The following is a 20,588-nucleotide window of genomic DNA, read 5'->3' as shown; positions in this document are numbered from 1 at the left end:
TTATGCCCCTGCCTCCTGCCTAGGAGTTCTACCACATAGTTAACTTCACTGACCTTCCTTACCCTTGAAGGGTCCCACCCAAGCTACCTACAGCTTGTTGTGTCTGACAGGAATGAGAACCACTACTTGCTTCCCTACAGCATACTCTCTGGATCAAGTATTTCTGTCATTCTAGACCTTTTTCTGTTGTTGGGATTTTGCTAGGTTCTCCTGGGCCAAGCTCATGAGTTCCCTGAGCCTTGTCCTGAGGTTTAGGACATATGCCACAGCAGACTCCTTGTGGGAATCACACTCACCCTCTCACTCATCTTAAATCAAATCTAGAGGTCCCTCACCCTATGCCCATACAGCAGCTCAAAGGATGAAAAATCTGTGGATTCCTGGGGAGCCTCTCTGTAAGCAAACAACAGATGGGGCAAATATTTGTCCCATTCCATCTTAAACTAGTCTGCAAACGCCCATAGTATCATCTTGAGTTTAGAGTTTAATCTCTCAACAAGACCTTTAGTCTGGGGATGGTAGGGGTGGTCTTTAGGTGCTTCACCCCACAGTGCTTCCACAGACAAACCAGCAGGTCTGACATGAAATTGGCACCTCTGTCAGTTGGTATTTATTTTGCAAAACCTACCCTACTGAAAATCTCTAACAAAGCATTTGCCATCTTTTCTGCCTCAACGAAAGACAGAGCCACCACCTCAGGGTATCTGGTAGGATAATCTACTACTACTAGGATATACTTTTTCTCTGTGGAACTTGGCACACATAGCTACCTTCTGAAGTGGCTCCTCAATCACAGGCAAAGGCATCAAAGGACCTTTCACATTGTCTCCTGCCTTGCCTACCTTTTGGAACTGCTCACAAGTCCTGCAGTACCCTGTTACATCTCTGGAAATCACAGGCCAATAAATGTTCTGCATAATACGTCCCTTTGTACGTTTTAAGCCCATATGACCTTCAAAGGGAATATCATGGGCTATGGCTGGAAGTGCCAGACAGTTGGCTCTGGGCACTCCCGACTGCTGTATTATCTCATCCTCTAGCCTTCCCTCAGGAGTCCACTCTCTAGACAGTAACCCTTAGTCCCATTATACAGATTACACCTTCCCTTGAAAATCAGGTGCCTCACTGGCTATCTCCCTCATGCCCTGTAATGTAGGATCTGACAGCTGAGCCTGTCTCATCTCTCTCTTTGTAAACCTTCCGAGCTCCATTCCACAGAAAGCCTGGCATCCTCTGATAGTGGTGCTTCACTGTCAGCCTGGGTACTACCACTAACCTCTGCTCTTGCAGTCACTCTGTCCAGGGGAACATCCGTACCAGCAAGCAGCTGTGGCTCACCTTCAGTCCCACTGCTACAGGGTAGCTCCCTCCCTGAAGTAACCACCTCACCAGTCCTGGCTGCAAATGTGCAATCTGTCTGGGTCTCCCCCAGGCTACCAGACCCACATACTTGTCTCAAAGCCTGACTGCGTGTAACTTCATGCACACAGGGTACTGCTTTATCAAAATAATTTCTTATCAGGACATCTGCAGGGATATCCTCAAACACACCTACTTGCTCTCTTCCTTTTCCACCCTCCCAGTCAAAGTGAACCCTAGCCAAAGGTATTTGGAACGGGGTCCCTTCTAAAGCTCTAACTGGAGTAGACTGCTCATGCTTCACAATGGTTAGGTCAGAGGCTGTGTCTCTCTTAGCAGTGGCCTATTGCCCATTTACTAAGGTAGGATATAGCCTCTTGTGGTAGTTTGGTAGCCTTGTTGTCTCAAGACAGCTTACTGCTGGCATTTTGTCATTCCCATTTACTGACTCTCCCAACTTTTGTTCCCCACCTTGCCTCATGGAAATCTATATGCTACATGGCCCCACTGGTTGCATTTAAAATATTTAACCCTTGGTCCTGGATGTGTACCTAGACTAGTGGCTTCCCTGCTACTGGCAGACTATGTTGGCACAATCTGGGCTGCCCAACATGGGTTCTCCTTAGACCATTAAGCAGCACTGGGTTTCCCTTTCCTGTGTAGTGCTGCCCTGCTTGCTAGGTATAGGTCTCCCTTCTCCCCCAACTCATCTGCAGTATTGCATTGTCTATCAGCTAACCAGATTCTCATGTCCTCAGGCAAAGTGCTAAGGGCTTGTTCCCTCACCAAAAGGTCTTCCAGCCCTTCAAAAGTGGTGACCTGACATCCTCTCACCCACCTATGAAAATAAGTGCTTAGTTCAGCAATATATTCACACGGATTCACTATACAGTCTCGAAATACTGAAATGTCGAATTTCAGTATTTCAAAACTGAATAGTGGAAAACCCACATACACGAAAATTCATAATCACGAATACCACAACCGTGACCATTCACACACATACACAAACCAGCACATAATCACACACACATACACCTACCTAACTAAACAAACATAACAACACACACAAACACACCTAACCTACCTATACGCAGGGGGGCAAGCTCCCCTGCAACCTCCACACCCCATTTATATATTCTAACTCCGAGGTCACACTAAACACACAAACACACAAAAAACACCACCGCACACACTCACACATGCTAAAATCCCTACGCAATATCCTCAAACACATAACACTTACCTGAAACCCCAGATAAATTCACAAACCTAATGCAACACCAGGATAGTGGCGGATTCAACATTTGTGGATTCAATACTTCTGCATTCGGTATACTGCAGTTTCGGGTAACTGCACTTTCCACTATTCGGTCTCGACATACTTAAATTTGACATTTCAGTACATCGGCATTGTCTAGTGTATCCATTCACACAGAGTTTCATCTGCCTTACATCTATGCTCACAAAACTTTTTTCTATAAGCTTCAAGTATTAACTTAAAGTACTCTAAAAGACAGTTTTGTACAGTATTATAATTTAAGCAATCTGTATCAGACAATTTAGAAATAGCAGTTACAGCTTTTCCATGGAGTTAGTGGGCCAGGAACAGTACCCAGAGCCCTTGTTCAACATTATACTGTTTACATACCCTTTCAAACATATGAATGAAACTATCAAAATTATCCCCCTCTGTAAATTGTGAAAGACATTTACTGACCTTTGTTGCTTCTGGGTTTGGTTACTCCCTTCCCAATTACCTCCATGACCCTGGCAAAAAGTCAGCATTTCCTTTTCATGTTGCCTCTGCCTCTCATTCTTCTCAGTTTCCAGGCATCATAGTTTTTCTGCTTCTTTTATTTCCAAACACTTGGCCTCCAATCCAAATATCTTTAACTCCAGACAGAATTTTAAGTCCGTTGTGGAAAGATTGAGCTGTCCATTTTCTGAGAGCAGTACATCTCCAAGGCCAGCCTCATTGTCCTCTTGGTTGCTGGTCTGCAATGCAGCTGTGCCCAAGGCTACAATCATTTCTGGCTTAGTCAGGTTGGCATGCACCAGTCCTTTAGTTTGGCACATCTCAGCCAACTGGCTCCTTGTCAGCTTGCCATACTCCTCTGCTGACATGCTTGCCTGTTCTCCCTGGCTAACTAAGCTAACAAGAAAAAATAAATAAAACAATTGTGACATGAAACACTGAATGTTCACTGTGTGGCTGACTGAGAGTACAAACACCTTCAGCGACCACTATTTACAGGCTACAGGAATTCAATATCAGCACAACTGAATCCTAATATGTAGATCACCACTACAGGACAGTTAATATGTGATGTGGATATCCCATTACTGACAACCAATTAATATGTGATGCCCCAACACTGGGCCAGTAATCAATGACCCTCAATCCTCACCACTAACTAAAGTGGGGATAGTACACACTGGGAGCATGACAAGTACACACACAGTAAAGTGCAATTTCCCTTAAGAACACACAGAGATCACAGTCAGTCTGGGGTTGGTTTCTCCCTCTTTTTCCAGATCCCCAATAAGACTCCCCACTAGCACAGCTATAAGGTTGAGATCTCAGCTGAGTGGCCAAACCAAGATCTCCAGTACCCTCTCTGTCCAACCAGTGCTTTGTTTTCCAGCCTAAGTAGTAGCTGACACACACATTCCTTGAGATTTGATCTATATAAACACACACACACACACACACACACACACACACACACACACACACACACACACACACACACACACACACACACACACACACACACATACACACACACACACACACACACACACACACACACACACACACACACACACACACACACACACAGCTGGGGAAGGCTGTCACATGTTTACTAGCTATGCCCCCTTTTGCCCAAACTATAAGGTAGTTCCAACTGCCACCAGCCAACTCTCATCAGCTACCTTGGCACCCTTAACAAAGGGTGTCCAATCTTACTGTGTAATTTTACTATTAATCCAAATGTTAGTCTGACCAAGAGCAAGGCTATTTGGGAGTGGCCTGTACAGTGTCACCATATAGATATGCAAGTACTCTAACAGCTTAAATATCTCTAAACAGACCAGCCACAAGTAAAATGTTTAAATATATTTAATAATAAATAATAAAAGAACAAGACAATACTCAGTAAGTAATCAGTTACATCAGAGTTCAAAATCACAGGAAATATTTAAAACAACATTTCCAGACAGTCCCAAATAAATAAAGAAAATATCTAAACTACACTTTACTTTTTTCCTATATGAATTTAAAAGAGTTACTATGCCCTAAAAATTCACTTACAGCAAGGCACGTGTAGAGGTGAATGGATGTTTCCAGCTGATGTTGTTAGGTCAAAGATAAAATACAAAATGCACAGTCTCTCTCTGAGAGAGTTCTTAAATTACTATCAAATATTACTGCTGGGTTAGTTTGGATGACATCACTTTTTCTCACATGACTCCAGTTCCCAAGCTAAACCCCCTTTGTCATAAACTAACAAAATTTTAGCATCTCCCTGTGAAAAAATACATATCTCTTAGATGTTTGCAGATCCTGGATATTATACGAGAACAAAACACTTCTATATCTTAAACCTAGTAATTACTTCCCTTTCAAGACCATACAAAAAACTTCTGGCTCTAGACATTATACCTACTACTGCACTGAAACTGAGAGATAAGATCTGTTTTATTACATGGTTGTGAAACAATTTAATTTCAACTATTTTCTATGAATGTTTTCAAGTTAACTTCTTGTGTTCCAGTTTCCATTAAACATATACATCTAAACAGTCACAATAGTGTGGGTGCATTCCTGTTCTATTCCAACAGGGAATACTGTGGTTACATTTTAGATCAGTACTTTACACACACTTCTGTATAAATCATATCAATATTCAGAAATGACATAGAATTATTTACAAAATTCCAGATAGCTGGGCTGGCAGTATTTCCCTTTGTCACAATCTATAACACTGGATATATTTGTGTCCAGTCCTTCTGCAGTGTCAGTTACACAGACACTTTATAATATGCTAAGTTGTTCACCAAGGTGGTACCATGCAGCTAGCCTAGATTGCCAGGTTTCCTGTAAAATTCTATTTTGTATTATCCTCAATGTCCTTTTGTTCCACCTCCTATTTTAAACATGCTGTCACAATCTAACTGTCTAAGTCAGTGTGATTTGCTCACTTCACTATCCTGCTGTATTGTATTAATTGTCTAAGAATGTTCTATGTATGTACTTGCCTACTGTTTTTTTCTGTCAAATGAAGATAATGAAGTTTTATTAGGATTGAATTTTTCTGATGAAAATCTGGAGGTCTATGGTATAAATAAAAAAAGGATCAGAGTATGACGAAGAGAACAGGAGTATGAATGTTGTTTCATGAGGTGAGCAATTAGAAATGGCATATTCAAAACTTTGTTTCAGACTTGTCTTTTCTGAAGAAAACGGCACCCCAAAATGTAAGTGGCTTCACCACCTGCACCCCATAACTTCATACATTCTGCTCTGAAGTCACATTTTTTCCCCAGGCATTGTATCCTCATTTCTCATACTTGTGGACATTTTCCAGACATGCTTATCAGATAGAAGTCCTCACACAGTTTTGTATTGTACAGTTGTCTTACTTGCAGAATATGTACATCCTTAGCTCCAGTGTTCCATCAAATTTCATATGTATTACTATGTATCTATGCCATATGATCAACTTATTATATAGTCAAATTTCATATGATTGAACTCATAGGAACAAGTATTTAAAAAGTTGAACATATGGAAACAACTCAAAAACAGAATTTTATCAGGAGGAAAACCCCTTGCACCCCACATCCCCCTGCTAATTATATATTAACTCGGAGATCACACTACAGTGGAGAATTGGGCATGATGTCTTCCAAAATTTTTTTACAGACAGGAGCATGTATTACATCAATTCTGCTAATATTTAAAAGAGTAGTTTGAAATACATTACTCCCATTTCTACTTCCAATCTTCCTGACTGGGATGACATATATAAATGATGAAAATAAACAAGGCACACTGACCTGGCTATGCGGCCACAGTTTATTGAGGAAGGTTAAGAGCTTTTATTCTCAATGTGTAAAAATGGGAATTCATCAAAGTTTGACATGCTTTGTTTGTTTTCCATATTTTCTTACACTGAATTGGCTTTCTAGTTGCAGATATGTGAATGATGAGCTTTTCAATTTCATCCATTCCATTTCCAATTTCTTCTAACAACTGCACTACATTCACATTTACCCATCTGTAGCTGAGTTAATGTAGCCCTAGTAGGGGAGGTCTTTCTCCTGCTTATTCTATCACCAACTCTTCACTCCCTTCCCAACTCTCTCCAATAACCATCAGTTCTCCTTTCAAACCTCATATTTCTCCCAACTTTATAATCCTTCTACTCCCTCCTTTTCCAACAAATCCTTTTCCTTCAGTCTTTTCAATTGTTTTATTCAAATGCATCCACAGCTGCCAATTTTCTGGCCACTGAAATCCTTTTTTGGTTTCCTCCCACAGCCACGTAAATCTGCATCTTCACCTCCAACTCCTACTATCCTCTCCCTCTTATCATAGAATAAACACACTTTGCAACATTCCTCTATATCCCTACTGGGTACCCTACACCACATCTCAATTACCTTCCACCACAAGAGGACAATAATAGCATGAAACTACCCTATATGCAATGGCTCTGCTCTATCATCTTCATATCTCCAGTATTTCATCTCTGGTCCATCCTGTTTTACTGATCAGTTTGACAAACTTCAGTGGGCATCATCAACAAACCCTTCTTTATTCAACTCTCTGCCTCCATGCATAACATTTTACACAACTGCACATCACTCTCTCTCTCTCTGTACCACTGTTCCTTAGCTGAGTCATAATAATTTCCGTTATTCTGTCTCCTACAGATCTAAATTGAACCTACACATCAATTTAAGGTCTTCCTCTATTATGCTGCAAAACCCCACGCATTGCTAACATTGTCCCCGCCTCTATACTACACGTATTATCCAACACCCATCTTACTCTTTTTTATAATTCTCATATAAACCATTAACCTGCCTATGCAATTCAAAATGCTCTTCCCTGTCCTTGAAATTAGCAGAGCTCCCTCAGTAAACTCCTTCATCAAATTCCCTACCTACTTCCACTCCCTTCTATCCACTGTTGCAATAATCTCATTTTTCTTATCTGCTTGCCATAATTTTTTAGTATTAAGATGGTCTCCATTGTATACTTCTTTATCATCCTACAGTCTAAGCTCATACAAATGTGTCTCAAATCCTATCAAACCTAACAAATACTCCCTTTAGATATATGTTGACTTCTAATTCTAAAGATTTATACCAGTATGCATCCTCAGATATATCACAAATGACATTGTAAGACTCCTCTCTACTTGCATTTCCTCTGTCAATGACAAAGCTTTATTTGCATACCTGTCCAGTAGCTTACCAGGTAATCCACGTAGTCCCATCCAATTCATATTTCTATTTTCCTCTGCAGTTGAATGAACTTTCACATCATGTACTTCTCTTCCCCACTGCACAAGGTTAATTATACCTTTATTATTCTATATACCTGATGTTCAACACTAATAACTGCTATGGATGATATCTTAACTCTAACTTAGCACAACATTTCCTGATAACTTTCATAATACTTGGTAGCTAACACTCTACACCCTCTAATATCAATTTAGCGTCATCTACAGAAAAGAGTACCCACACCTTCTCATCAGTCCCCATTTGTACCTAACTCTTCTCTGAACCTTTGTATCAGTCTCCCAGTAAATAGAAGAAATAGCCACAGTGACAAGAGACACACCTCCTCAAATAAAATCCCACCCTAACATGCACAAATGCCAGCCATTGACTAAATTGTTTTGCTATGATATCCTGTAGACAGTCACTATACCTGCAACCTACCGTCTCTCTTTTACAGACTGTGTCAAATATTTGAACATATAATCTCAGCTACCATTATTAAAAGCCTTGTGTTTATCTATCTGTTCAGCCTACACATTCCCATTTTGTTGGGAATACTCCAGGAAATCAAATAGTGTTATCCAATGGTATGGTGATATCCTTCTTTTAACAAATGATACCATTTACATTTCCTATATCTTTCAGAATTACCCCTTCCAGAGCAGAGGATAATACCCTCATAAGCAAATTAAAATCTGTATTACAAAGTAAAATAGTCATATAGTTTGAATGGCCCTCTGTACTGTCCTTCCCTGTGGCAAAGTCCATTATTGCTGCCTTGCACATTGAATCCAGCATTGCTCTCTTGTCCACTGTATTGGTAAATACTAATGTCAGACTATTTTTTATCTGCAGTCCAACCTTCTTGCAAAACTCTGACCCCATCTTCTCCTGGTAGGCATCAAGCAATATCTATCACCTCACTTCTTATTAATCTATTCATATCCAACCTGTCCTCTTCAATAATGTACTCTACCATCAGTTTTTTCAATGCTCCCTTTATGCATCTCAGCAGTTTATGTAACTTTTCATTCTCAACCCAAATTTCCTTAACTGCAACTTCTTTTCTTCTCCTATTCCATTTTTAAACCCATACAAGGTTGTTTTCTGGTCTTTTAATTTCTAGCTCTTCCGTTTAACATCAACTTCTATCATTGCATACCACCTAGATCCCATGATACCATGTTTTAATTCGAGTTTAGATTTTTTCAGTTCACACTCTGAATCTTCACCCAAAGCTCAGATCTCCCTCTTATCCTGTACTTTATATTGCTTTGTAATGGAGTTACTCTGAGCCCATGTCCTTTATGAAAAATCGCTATGGGCTAGTAGGCTGTTCCATATTACCACAAATATGTCTACCCCCTCATGGATTCTCAATCCATTTAGTGACACTCATTTCAATGTATATTGCAACTTTGTCTATGGATGTACAGCTAATACTGCATTACTGAATGCCACGTACTGTTTCTAAACCACTTTTTGATCAATGTTGCCTATGGTAATTAATTGAGTTTTCTTGTGGAACTGAAATATGATGAATTAAATGAAAATTTCTCAGTCTCTTTTTTGGCATCAACCCCAGTGGAGATAATCTGATATGAAGCAAATGGAGGTGCTGCTAGAGAACCCACTACCCCACGTATCTGAACTTCTTTTTCAAATAAAGCCTGCTTCATGACCCTTTATCACTTGGAAATTATTTCATACATAAACAGAACCAGTAACCCTGACTGAGTCAAAAATCCCTTAGTGAAACCTGCTATCAACTCTGAAGCTGCTGACTCATCTGGGTAATGATTCAGCCATATCTATAACATTTCTACATTAATGGGAGACTAACTTGGTCAGTCAACCACCTTCTTCCCAAAATTGTAAAGGATCCCTAGAAGACTTACTATTACATCTTCTTCTTATGCCTGCCTTGTACATTACTGCCCCTTTGTCCATTCTGCTGAGTAGGAAGGCAATGGCCAGCTTGAACATTTTCTTCTTGCTAACATACATGCAACTGCTCTTTCTCATCATCATCATATCTCCAACATTTCATCTCCCCACAAAATGAACAGACATATGTAAACCTGCCCACATCCCAGGAGCACTGGCCTAAATACCCAGCATATTTTATTTCTCTCTACTGTTCTGTCTTGCCCTGACATAAACACTAAACCTTCCTTAGCAATTATTGTCTCTAACTACAGATATATATATATATATATATATATATATATATATATATATATATATATATACCTACACCCTCACCTCAATGGCTTGTCTACAGCTTTCAGTTTCGTGAAACATTGATAATACCCAATCTCTGAGCTTCCATTACTGTCAAACAACATACCAACAAAGGAGTGGCTTACTCTGACTCCTTCTCCACATAAACTGTCATGAGGTGTACAAAGCACAGCACCCAACTACTAAACCTAACTAGTTGTCTGTCCCAAGGCAGCAAAATATTCTGTCAAGTCCCTTGAACCTAGCTTCAGCCTCCACTATCCTTTGAGCTCCAGCCACATCTAACAATTTAAACACGTCAACATATTCTCCCCATCAAATATTTTCTTTCACTGCCACTGGGACATGTGGTGTAATAAACATATTGACCATCTGTCCTTAAGTACTGCATGCTGTGTGGACCCTCAGCATGTTCACTCACAGCCCGATGCTCAGTGCCATCATGGCTAAGTTATCCAAAGGAAAACTCAAGTAGCCTGCTCTCTCCACTATCAATGTCTGCTTCACATAGGCTAAAATGGTGCTCCCTACCTAACTGTCCTACTGACATCACCCGCCTTAATGTAATGTTTCCCCCACTTTAAAAATATTGCAGAACCTACACACCTTCAACATCAAAATCCTGCAATGAGCCCACTAAATATTCTTCTTTTAACTGTGCATTCTGTATTCACTGCTAAAAGAATTGTCAATAACATTACCTGCAGTGGACTGCAGCTCGTCTGATCTCCTATGCTGGTATCACTTCTGATGTTTTTAGTTCCGTTTCCTTACCACTGTCTCTACAACAATGGCTATCGCCTTCCACCACTTGAGACCCATTTATTGATTGGATTGTTCTCTACCTTCACTTTGCCAGTGGCTCAACACCTGCTGAAAGAACTTGGCTGCTTGTGATGAAATGTCATTCCTTTTCCTCTTCAGTTACTTGATACCTACTATGCTGCAAAAGAAAGAAAACGCTAATAACTGTATTAAGTACAGTCACCCAGTTACATAATCTTCATAATCTAACTGTCCTTTTTCTACTTTTTCTGCTACTCTCTACTAATTTATCCTTATTTATTTATTTATTTATTTATTTATTTATTTATTTATTATTATCACTCCCCATACACTGAGATCCCTCACACTTCCCATTCCTCTAGATTCTGTCTCACCTTGTGTTCAATACTTTCCAACTTCTCAACATTGGTCATTAGGCAAAAGAAGAAGGATAGCATTTAATAAACAATATCAGACCTTTAGAGCTATATGCCACCTTATCCAGACTAAATGCAAATACCCTTGTTAAGCCAATTGAACTGAACTGCAGTGTGTGGAGCTGCAGTGAAAAAATGCCAAATTTCACAGTTTTGTTTTGTTTTACACTCCCAAAATAAACATCTTGATTCACTGGTGGTCTGATAGATGTAGTTTATTTAAGAAATAACCTGTGAATGGGTGTGGATAATTCTGAATTTACCCATAGTTGGTGTGGTTTGATTATGAGGGCAAAGCCCGAGTGATCAAGCAAAGCCAACCATGGGTAAATCCAGCATTATCCACACTCAGGGCTGGATTATAGCTATTATAGAATGACTTTATTTAAGACAGAAATTACTTACCTTTCCTAAATAATGTCTTTGTGTAATGGTACTGTAGTGTTCCTCTGTGTTCTTCCACATTTCCTGATGTATTGTGCACTCGAATGGGATTTACATTCCCATGCTTGCACAATATATCAGTGCTGCTCATGAGAAGCAATGGAAAAAAGAGAATATCCATTACTGTTTTTACTTTTTTTTTTTGCCAGCATTAATGTAAGAAAGCTAGACAAAGCTCAACATAATGGGGGGTCCAAAATAGTGACAGATTTTATTGCTCTTATAAACTTAGAAAGTTGTTTGAAGACGTTTTGTGTTAGTGTGGATTTATTGAAGGATATGAAGCCTAAACCTCAAATGTCCATCATTATTTAATGACTTCCATCGCCACAGGCTTGCCAAAAAAAAAAAATATATATATATATATATATATATATATATATATATATATATATTTTTTTTTTAATGAGGAAAAGAGTTAACTATGAGGAAAAAAACTGGACATTCTGCGATGATCAGGACACCTCAGAGGTACAACAGTCAGTCGAGATTTTAGGAGGGACAGCACAGAAATGCAAGGAAAATCGGTTATGTTTCAGTTTCTTTAGTTTTGCTGAATGTACATGATTTTCCTTGTATTTTGCTCTGCCCTCCATAGCATATGTCATTAGAAAAATCTCACTGCCCAATGGTACTTCAGCAGCCAGAATTTTTTCTATTATTATATGCTTGATTTAGATCTGGCAAGCTAGTTGGGCTGTCCACTCAGAGTACATGTTTTGGAATGCTAATGAGAAGTCATTGCATAATATGTAATACATGAGAAGCAAATGTTCTGGCAGTAGCAGCATACATTGAGGGTAAATATAGTCATAGATTACTGAAACTGTTTTGAATGGCAGTGCTGATTAACTGAATGAAAATGAAACTGCTATGATGAAAGACTGCAAACTGGATGCAACAATGAAGACTGAAATGAACTGTTCTGAACTCAGAACTGTTCTGACTTCTGTCTTGAAAATATCTATCTTTCCAAAACCAAGAATCTGTCAATTGCCTTCTCAGTTTTACACAGCTCCTTAACCTTAGTTCCCAAGCCTTGTACCATCTATATAAGCTTTATTATTGCAAGTGTCTGTCTCCAAACAGTCTGTTTTTATCTCTGAATGTCTTTACAAAATGTTCTAGTTCTTCAAGTCTTTTATCAGTGTTTTGGCCTGAAGGTTATTTCACCGAGCTCATTTGTATCCTTCAGTGAACATATATTTACCAAAGCTGCATGTAAAATGTGAAATGTAAAATGAAGCTGTAGGCCTGCTTTAATACAGCATCATTTTTGAAGCCTATGTAAAGAGAATACTGTGGTTATATAGCATTTATTCTGACCAAAACATATTTATGTGAGATTTGATCTTACAATCCCTCCTGAAATCCCTGAACTGAAATCTGTGTCTTTAGTTACTTTATAAATCTATTAATGTTACTACAACTAATATAGCAACTGTGAAGGAATTTCTTTTTATAAACTTGAAATTTTAATTTTGACCACTGAGTCACTTGAATATGCATAACCTGTCAATTATGCCTAAAATCATCCAGATTTAAATATCTTTTAACTTTATAAATTTTAAAGCTAATTTGACTGGACATTTTTTACTATCCCTTATAACTGGCATTACATATCTTATGTAACAATATCCATGCTAATTTTATGATAATGAGAGATATGATAATGATCTATAATCTCTCTTTTTTTACCCATTCTATATGTGTTTTAAAACATGCTCATAATTTTTCTGCATATCTTCAGGTACATTTCTTAGGGTGTAAACTGAGAATTCCATAGATTTTCCTTTCCATTGTTTCTATGTTGTGACAGTAAAATTGCATTTACTGGAATCTATATGTTTTACATTTCAGATTCATGCCTTTGCATACCCTGTCAGTGTATTTTTAATTTCCTGTGTAAGGTACAATGATTATTATTCGTTGCGTACTTTATCCTATAACCAGTGAAGCCTGATCGGTCATGCTTTGAGTATTGTTAAATGACTGTTCCTACTTATTCTTTGGGTGAATATGTAATTTGTCTCGATTAGCCTGTTATAAAAATTCTGTCACTTTACCCTTAAACCTGATGACTGAATAGTGTGGCAATGATGTAATTCTGTAAAGTCTGTTTTCATTATATATGCATGCTATCTGTGCATATTATAGACACTGTCTAGTAATGCTGTTAGAAATATATCATACTGAACATTTGAAATAGTTGAGTATGAATGTGATATCATGAAACCTAAAATGAAACTAAGTGATAAATTTTCCTGCCCGTAGCATCTGAACACAAATAAAAGCATAAACTGTATTTAGTACTTTGCTTTTGCCATGTAGTAGTCTGAAAAAAAATAACTCGACATTGAAATCCATCTTAAAATACTTCATATTATGACATATTTAATCTGCATGAATACATATCTGGATTTGTGTTGTATCATGTCCTAACTATAAACAATGATTTTCTTTGGATAACTGAAAAAAAATCTACACAAATTTAATTAGCATACTATTCATGTTGTCAATAATTTATGTAGTTAAGTACATTTTATTTATACATTTAAAGAAACATTGAAAGAAAAACAATAATCTGGTTCACACACTCTTTTGGTCTCTACTTCTGGCGTTTCTATCGATAATCCTGTGGTCTTGATACTTGACTTGTCCAACATAGCTCTTGTTGGAAAGAAAAAAATAATGTAAGCCTTATTCTGTATTGACTCTGTCAATGCTGAGGTACTGAAAAGCTGAAAAAGCCACCCTAATGTCTGTATTGTCCATCTTTGATTACAGTGACTATTTCAATATTTAGCCTTCATTTCTACTCACCCCCCATATGACAAGGCTGTGCAGAAAATAAAGTACTTGTCCTTAAATTTTTAAAAACTTGTTACAGAAATTCCGTTTAATCCAAAAATTTATCCTGTGAAGTATATTATCTGTAAAAATGCAAAAAGAGCAGTATCAAAAGATAGAGAATGCACTTAGGTTCATAGGTTCATAGGTGTGTACTAGGCTAATGGCCCTGGAGCCTTTACAAGCCTAGCCTATAGAAGTGCCCTGGCATTGTGCCGCCCGGTTCATAGGTGTGTACTAGGCTAATGGCCCTGGAGTCTTTACAAGCCTAGCCTATAGAAGTGCCCTGGCATTGTGCCGCCCGGTTCATAGGTGTGTACTAGGCTAATGGCCCTGGAGCCTTTACAAGCCTAGCCTATAGAAGTGCCCTGGCATTGTGCCGCCCGGTTCATAGGTGTGTACTAGGCTAATGGCCCTGGAGCCTTTACAAGCCTAGCCTATAGAAGTGCCCTGGCATTGTGCCGCCCGATGTTAGTTCCCAGTGCCTCTATCAAGTAGAACCAATGGAGTGATCACTGGGGTGAACTTTCTATTTCTCATCCATTCGTCAAGATTTCTCTTGAAGAGGGCCAGTGAGGTGCTCTGCTTGACATGTATGGGAAGTCTATTCCAGAGCATGGACAGTCTCTGGGTTATGAACCTGTCCCTCCAGCATGTTCTGTTGATTGTGGTAATGAGGTTGCGTCTCTGCAGCGTGTAGTGCAGAGGGATTGAGATATCTTTAGATGCAGCATTTCTAACAGAGCTGGGTCAGACATGGCTTTGTAAGTCAAGCAGAGATCGCCTCTAAGTAGATGATATGAGACAGAGAATAGCTGGAGTTTTTTGAGTCTGTCCATGTAGGACATGTGTTTAAGGCCTAGGATCCTCTTTGTGAGGTACTTTTGTGGCCTTTCCAGCTGTTGCATGTGTCTAGTGAGGCTCATGCCAAAGGGGGCATTATACTCCATGACTGGCCTATTGAGGGAAGAGTAGAGGGAGATGATGACCTCTTTCTTCCTGGATGCAAAACCCTTGGTAATGAGATGTGCCACACAGAAGGACTTTCTGACCACAGTGGCAATGTGGTGGTCAAAGGAGAGGTTGCTGTCAACCTGTGTCCCCAGAACTCTTATAATGCCTTCAGTGTTCAGTGGGCTCCCATTGATGTGGTAATTACTGGGAACTGAGTTTTTCCCAAAGGGAATGATTACACATTTTTTGGCATTAAGCTTAAGGCCATGGTTTCGACACCAGTCATTGATCTTAGTGAAGCCTTTCCGTAGGATGTCTATATCACTTGGGGAGTTAATAATGGCTCCCAGCTTGCACTCGTCTGTGTTGGGCTGGACTTCTGAGAAATTGATGCCAAACAGGAGAGGACCCAGGTCCAATCCATGTGGAACTCCACTCATGACTGGTCTGCTGTCTGACTTGGAGTCTGCTACTTTCACACTGTGGGATCTAACTGTGAGCCAATTTACAACCCACCTATTGATATAGGGGTTGATGCCTAGTTTGGTAAGTTTTTCAATAATTCCTGAATGGGGAATGGTATCAAAGGCCTCGGCCAGATCAAGGTAGGCTGTAAGAACTGCCTTGTCCCCATCCACAGCTCTGGTGATTGACTCAAAGAAGTTAACCAGGTTGAGCAGGCATGATCTACCTTTCACAAAACCAAATTGAGTGACATATAGAGTTTGGAGATTCCCTATATCCTTGTTAATTAGGTCCATGATGATATACTCCATAGCCTTACATATCAGACTTATCAGGCTAATGGGGTGATAATTCCCAGGGTCAGTAGTCGCTCCCACTTTATGGAGAGGGATGACTGTAGCAGCACGCCATTCGGTAGGGACAAAGCCAGAGGTGAGGCTGTGACTGAGCAGGGCACACAGATGTGATGCTAGTTCACTTTTAGTTCATGTAGAACACATCCAGTGATATTGTCAGGTCCCATGGAAGCTGTATTCTTGGCCTTGGACAATGCAGCTTTAACCTGTGTTGCAGTAATGCTGGGTGCCTGGCATTCCTCTGGTATTGTGATTGGTCCTTGGGAGGGGGGGGGGTTAAAGTTGGCACTGAATCTGTCAGCCAGTATGTTGGCAATATCTGTTGACTTAGTATAGGCAGTACCATTGTGCAGTAACTCACAGCAAACCTGGGTATTGTCATGGAGAGTCTTGATATAACTATAGAAGGCTTTGTATTTGCTTTTAGAGTCTGCCACAATTCTGCCTTCATAGCTGGCTTTAGAGGTTTTGGTGAGGGATCTCAACTTTTTGTTGAGGCTAATAAGGGAGTTTTTCCAGTCTTGGGACTTCACCTTTTTCTGCAACAATTTCTTCCTTTTATTGTAGAGTTTATTAATGGCAGGGGACTACCAGACTGGCTTCCTTTTTTTGGAGGAGACTGTCTTGGTTCTGTTGGGTATGGCTAGTTCCATGCATTTATGTACATGTTCATACAGTGCATTGTTATATGATTCGTCATTCATGCATCTATTTTCCATTAACATGGGTGCTGTAAAGTTAGCCACCTCTGTTTTTAGGAGTGCAAAGTCAGTTTTGGAGAAGTTTTTCATGGTGGTTACCTTTGCAGGGATGTGTGTGGATGAGATATGGATTTCCATGGTGATTAGTTTGTGGTCGGATCTAACCAGGGAGGAACTGACTATTGGTGTAGAGCAACAGTCACCCATGCTAGTAATAATCAGGTCAAGGATATTGCTTCCTCTAGTGGAGGTAAGAATAAACTGGTCCAAGGCATTGGAATTGATGAATTCCAGTAGCATTGGGCCAGTCTGCTGGTGCATGAGTAGTTTTCCCAGTTGATGGAGGGGTAGTTGAAGTCGGGTCCCCTTCAGTAGATCGAACGTTTATAAGTTCGAACCACATATGGCCGAGACCATATGTTCGAACTTGTAATAGTCCGATCTGACTGAATGGAGATCTCAGTACAGAGTGGAAAGGGAAGATTTCCCATTTCCACAATGTAGTGCGATCTCAGAGTTGGTATATTTAAGTAAGGTGGGTGTGGGGGGTGTAGGGGGGAGTAGCCCCCTGCTATAGATGTTTAGTTTTGTGATTTTGGTTTTATGTGGTTTTACGTCACTGTTTGAACATTTACGAGTTCGAACATATGGTCCCGCCCATATGTGGTTCGAACTAGTAAAAGTTCAATCTACTGAAGTAGATCCAGTTGAAGTCACCTAGGATGAGGGAGTTGGGTTGAATTCTAATAGTTTCTAGGGTGTTTAGGAATGTGGAGTGAGAGTCTTGGGACATGGTTTGAGATCTGTAGCAGGCTACAACTTGAATCGCCATCTTACCCAATGTTAGTTGTACCTGAAGTATTTCAGATGCATTATGCTGGGCTGCAAGTCTGGAGGTGTCCATATCCTTTATGAATATGGAGACACCAATGCCTTTGGAGCTTCGGTCCATGTTCTAGGGCCGAAAGGTGTGGAATGAGTTATAGCCTGGTAGTGCAGGGGTGCTTTCTGCTTCTTTAAACCAGGCCTCTGTTACAGCACAAATGTCAATGTTCTCCATTTTGAGGAGTGCTTTGGGCAAGTGCGTCTTGAGATTTAGTCTTCCAGCATTGAGCAACATGACCCTCAGATTGCATATATTTATAGCTGTTATGGTGGTAAATTGATCTTTGGAACAATGCCTAAAAAAGGCACTATATGAGTAGCAAGAGCCTTAGCCAGTATCCAGAATCCCAGGGGTGACAGATGCAGGCCATCTCTGGCAAAGCATCGAGGTCTGTGAAGCATGTCATCCCAAGCAGACAGATACTGGATCCCCTTAGATTGACACCAGAAACTTAGCCAATTGTTGAAGTCAATCATTTTCCGCTTGTACTGCAGTATCATTGTGGGTGACGGTAGGATGCTGCTCAGAGCTAGGGTCATACCTGACTGGGCCACATAATCCGAGAGCTCCTCCATGTCTCTTTTCATGTAGTCCAAGGAGGTGCATCTCAGTTCATTCATACCCACATGGACAGTGACAGAGTCATACTTGTACTTGTTGTGGAGTGACCTGAGTGTGTGCGTTATGTGTCGGATTCCGGCACCTGATAGACAGTTGACTGTTACCTTCTCCTTATTCAACATAGTGAGTGGGACATCAGTGTGCCTCACCATCGAGTCACCTATAATTAGTGTATTGGGCAAGGTGTTTTGCCTTAGGGCCTTAGGTTGAAGGGCACACTGTGTAGGTGAACTATGTGTCTTGTGGTTTGTGCGGTGTTGAGGTGGTTGAGTGTGTTTTTGCCTTGGAGGTCTCTGCTGTTTGGGTAGATTTCTACTGACAGCCTCCATGAAGGTGGGTGTGTGGTTTGTATTTTTATGTGAGATTTGCGATGGTGGGTGTTCTGGAGGGCTTTGTGTTGCATGTGGTGTGATGCAGGTGTTGATCTTCTTCTCTTGACCAGCTATTCCGGTCTTGGCTTGAGAGTGCATGGTTTCCAATTTGGATATATAAGTGCATCTCTCACAAGTCTGAGTGTTTGGAGGTACAAGGAGAGGGTTGTCAATGTCCATAAGGCAGTTGCTACACTGCCTCATAATGCCCAAGTTCACCAGGATAATAGGAGAAATCACCGGGAACTGACCTTTAGACATGAAAGGAGGGATGGTCATTATTACTAAGTATTGGAGCTGTTTCCTTATATAGTCCTTTTACAGGAAAAATGTCAGTCAACTTGTCCAAGTCTGTACAGAGCACTGCCAAGTACTTGAGGTGAAACTAATATGTAGACCCTGAAAATTTAAGGATGAAGTATTTAGGCAGATATTCTGAAGTTAGAAAGAAATCAAGCAGTACTTACTGAAAAATAAAGAAATAGCTTGTCAAGAATGACGAAAAGAGGGGAGTCACATGAATGGCTACTGCCTGGCTACTACTAATGTTGGTCTCAGCACAGCTTCACGCTTTTGAGATACAATTCTCCTTTGCTTTTCTCATCAGAAGCAAAATATTAGCACCATTCCCAAGAACAGAAGCATGCCACAGCCTATTTGGTGATTCGCAGTCTTGTCCCAGATGATGCAAGAGTCTACAGGCTTGTAGCCTTTTTCTGGTAGATGCCTCGAATAGCAACCAGACCAATCAGGTACGTTAAGCAGACACTCACTCTCCAACCAGGCAGAGTCAGGAATCAATGCACTCTGCTCCTACTCTCACCAGGATCAGAATATAAGCACAGATTCTAAGATGTCACCTATAAAGCAGTTATTAAGCTTTCTAGTGATCAGCAGTCTACAGGAAATAATGTAACTGCACTCCTCCTCTCACCAGGAGAAAACAGAAGCACTAATCCCAAGGTGACTACTGAGAGGCAGAATGTGGGCTCTCCAATAACTGGTGGTCTTGCAATAGATGCTTAAAGGTAAGATGAAAAAAATGTTTTATCCTAAACACTGCAATGTGCACTAGAGGAGATATATGTGAAAGTAGGTAACTTAAGTTTTACCTGTCTAAAAGTTAACTTTTAGTGGAGAGTCTATTTAAAAAAAATAGCAAGATAGATTGAAAGGGGGTGGTCACTTTTGTATTCTGGTACTATGGAATACAGTAGGATGGCCAATACATTTAAATAATTGAAGGCGAGTGATTTCACAAAATGATAATTTTGTGCTTACTCACACAAGCCAGTGAAAGCAGAGAGGAAATGAGCTATATGGTCAAATTAACATAAGGGGCAGGCAACTAGAAAGACAGTGGTGTTTAATAACACAACAGTAACCGGGTGAGAAGGTGGGAAAAATTTCTGTCTGACTCACAAGAGACAGAGCTGTGTTCTCTTTTCAAGTTTTAGTATGCAGTTAAAAAGCAGAATACAAGTAAAACACAGTGTAAAGAAAGCAAATCACAGTATGCAAAATAGAAAAAGGCAACTTAATAAACAATATCAAACCATTAGAGCAATATGCTGTCACCTTACCCAGATTAGATACAAATACCCTGCTCA

Source organism: Protopterus annectens, chromosome 1.part0, assembly GCF_019279795.1.
Source record: "Protopterus annectens isolate FY-2018-M chromosome 1.part0, PAN1.0, whole genome shotgun sequence".
Classification (NCBI taxonomy): Eukaryota; Metazoa; Chordata; order Ceratodontiformes; family Protopteridae; genus Protopterus; species Protopterus annectens.
Note: the sequence above shows the minus strand (reverse complement) of the source record.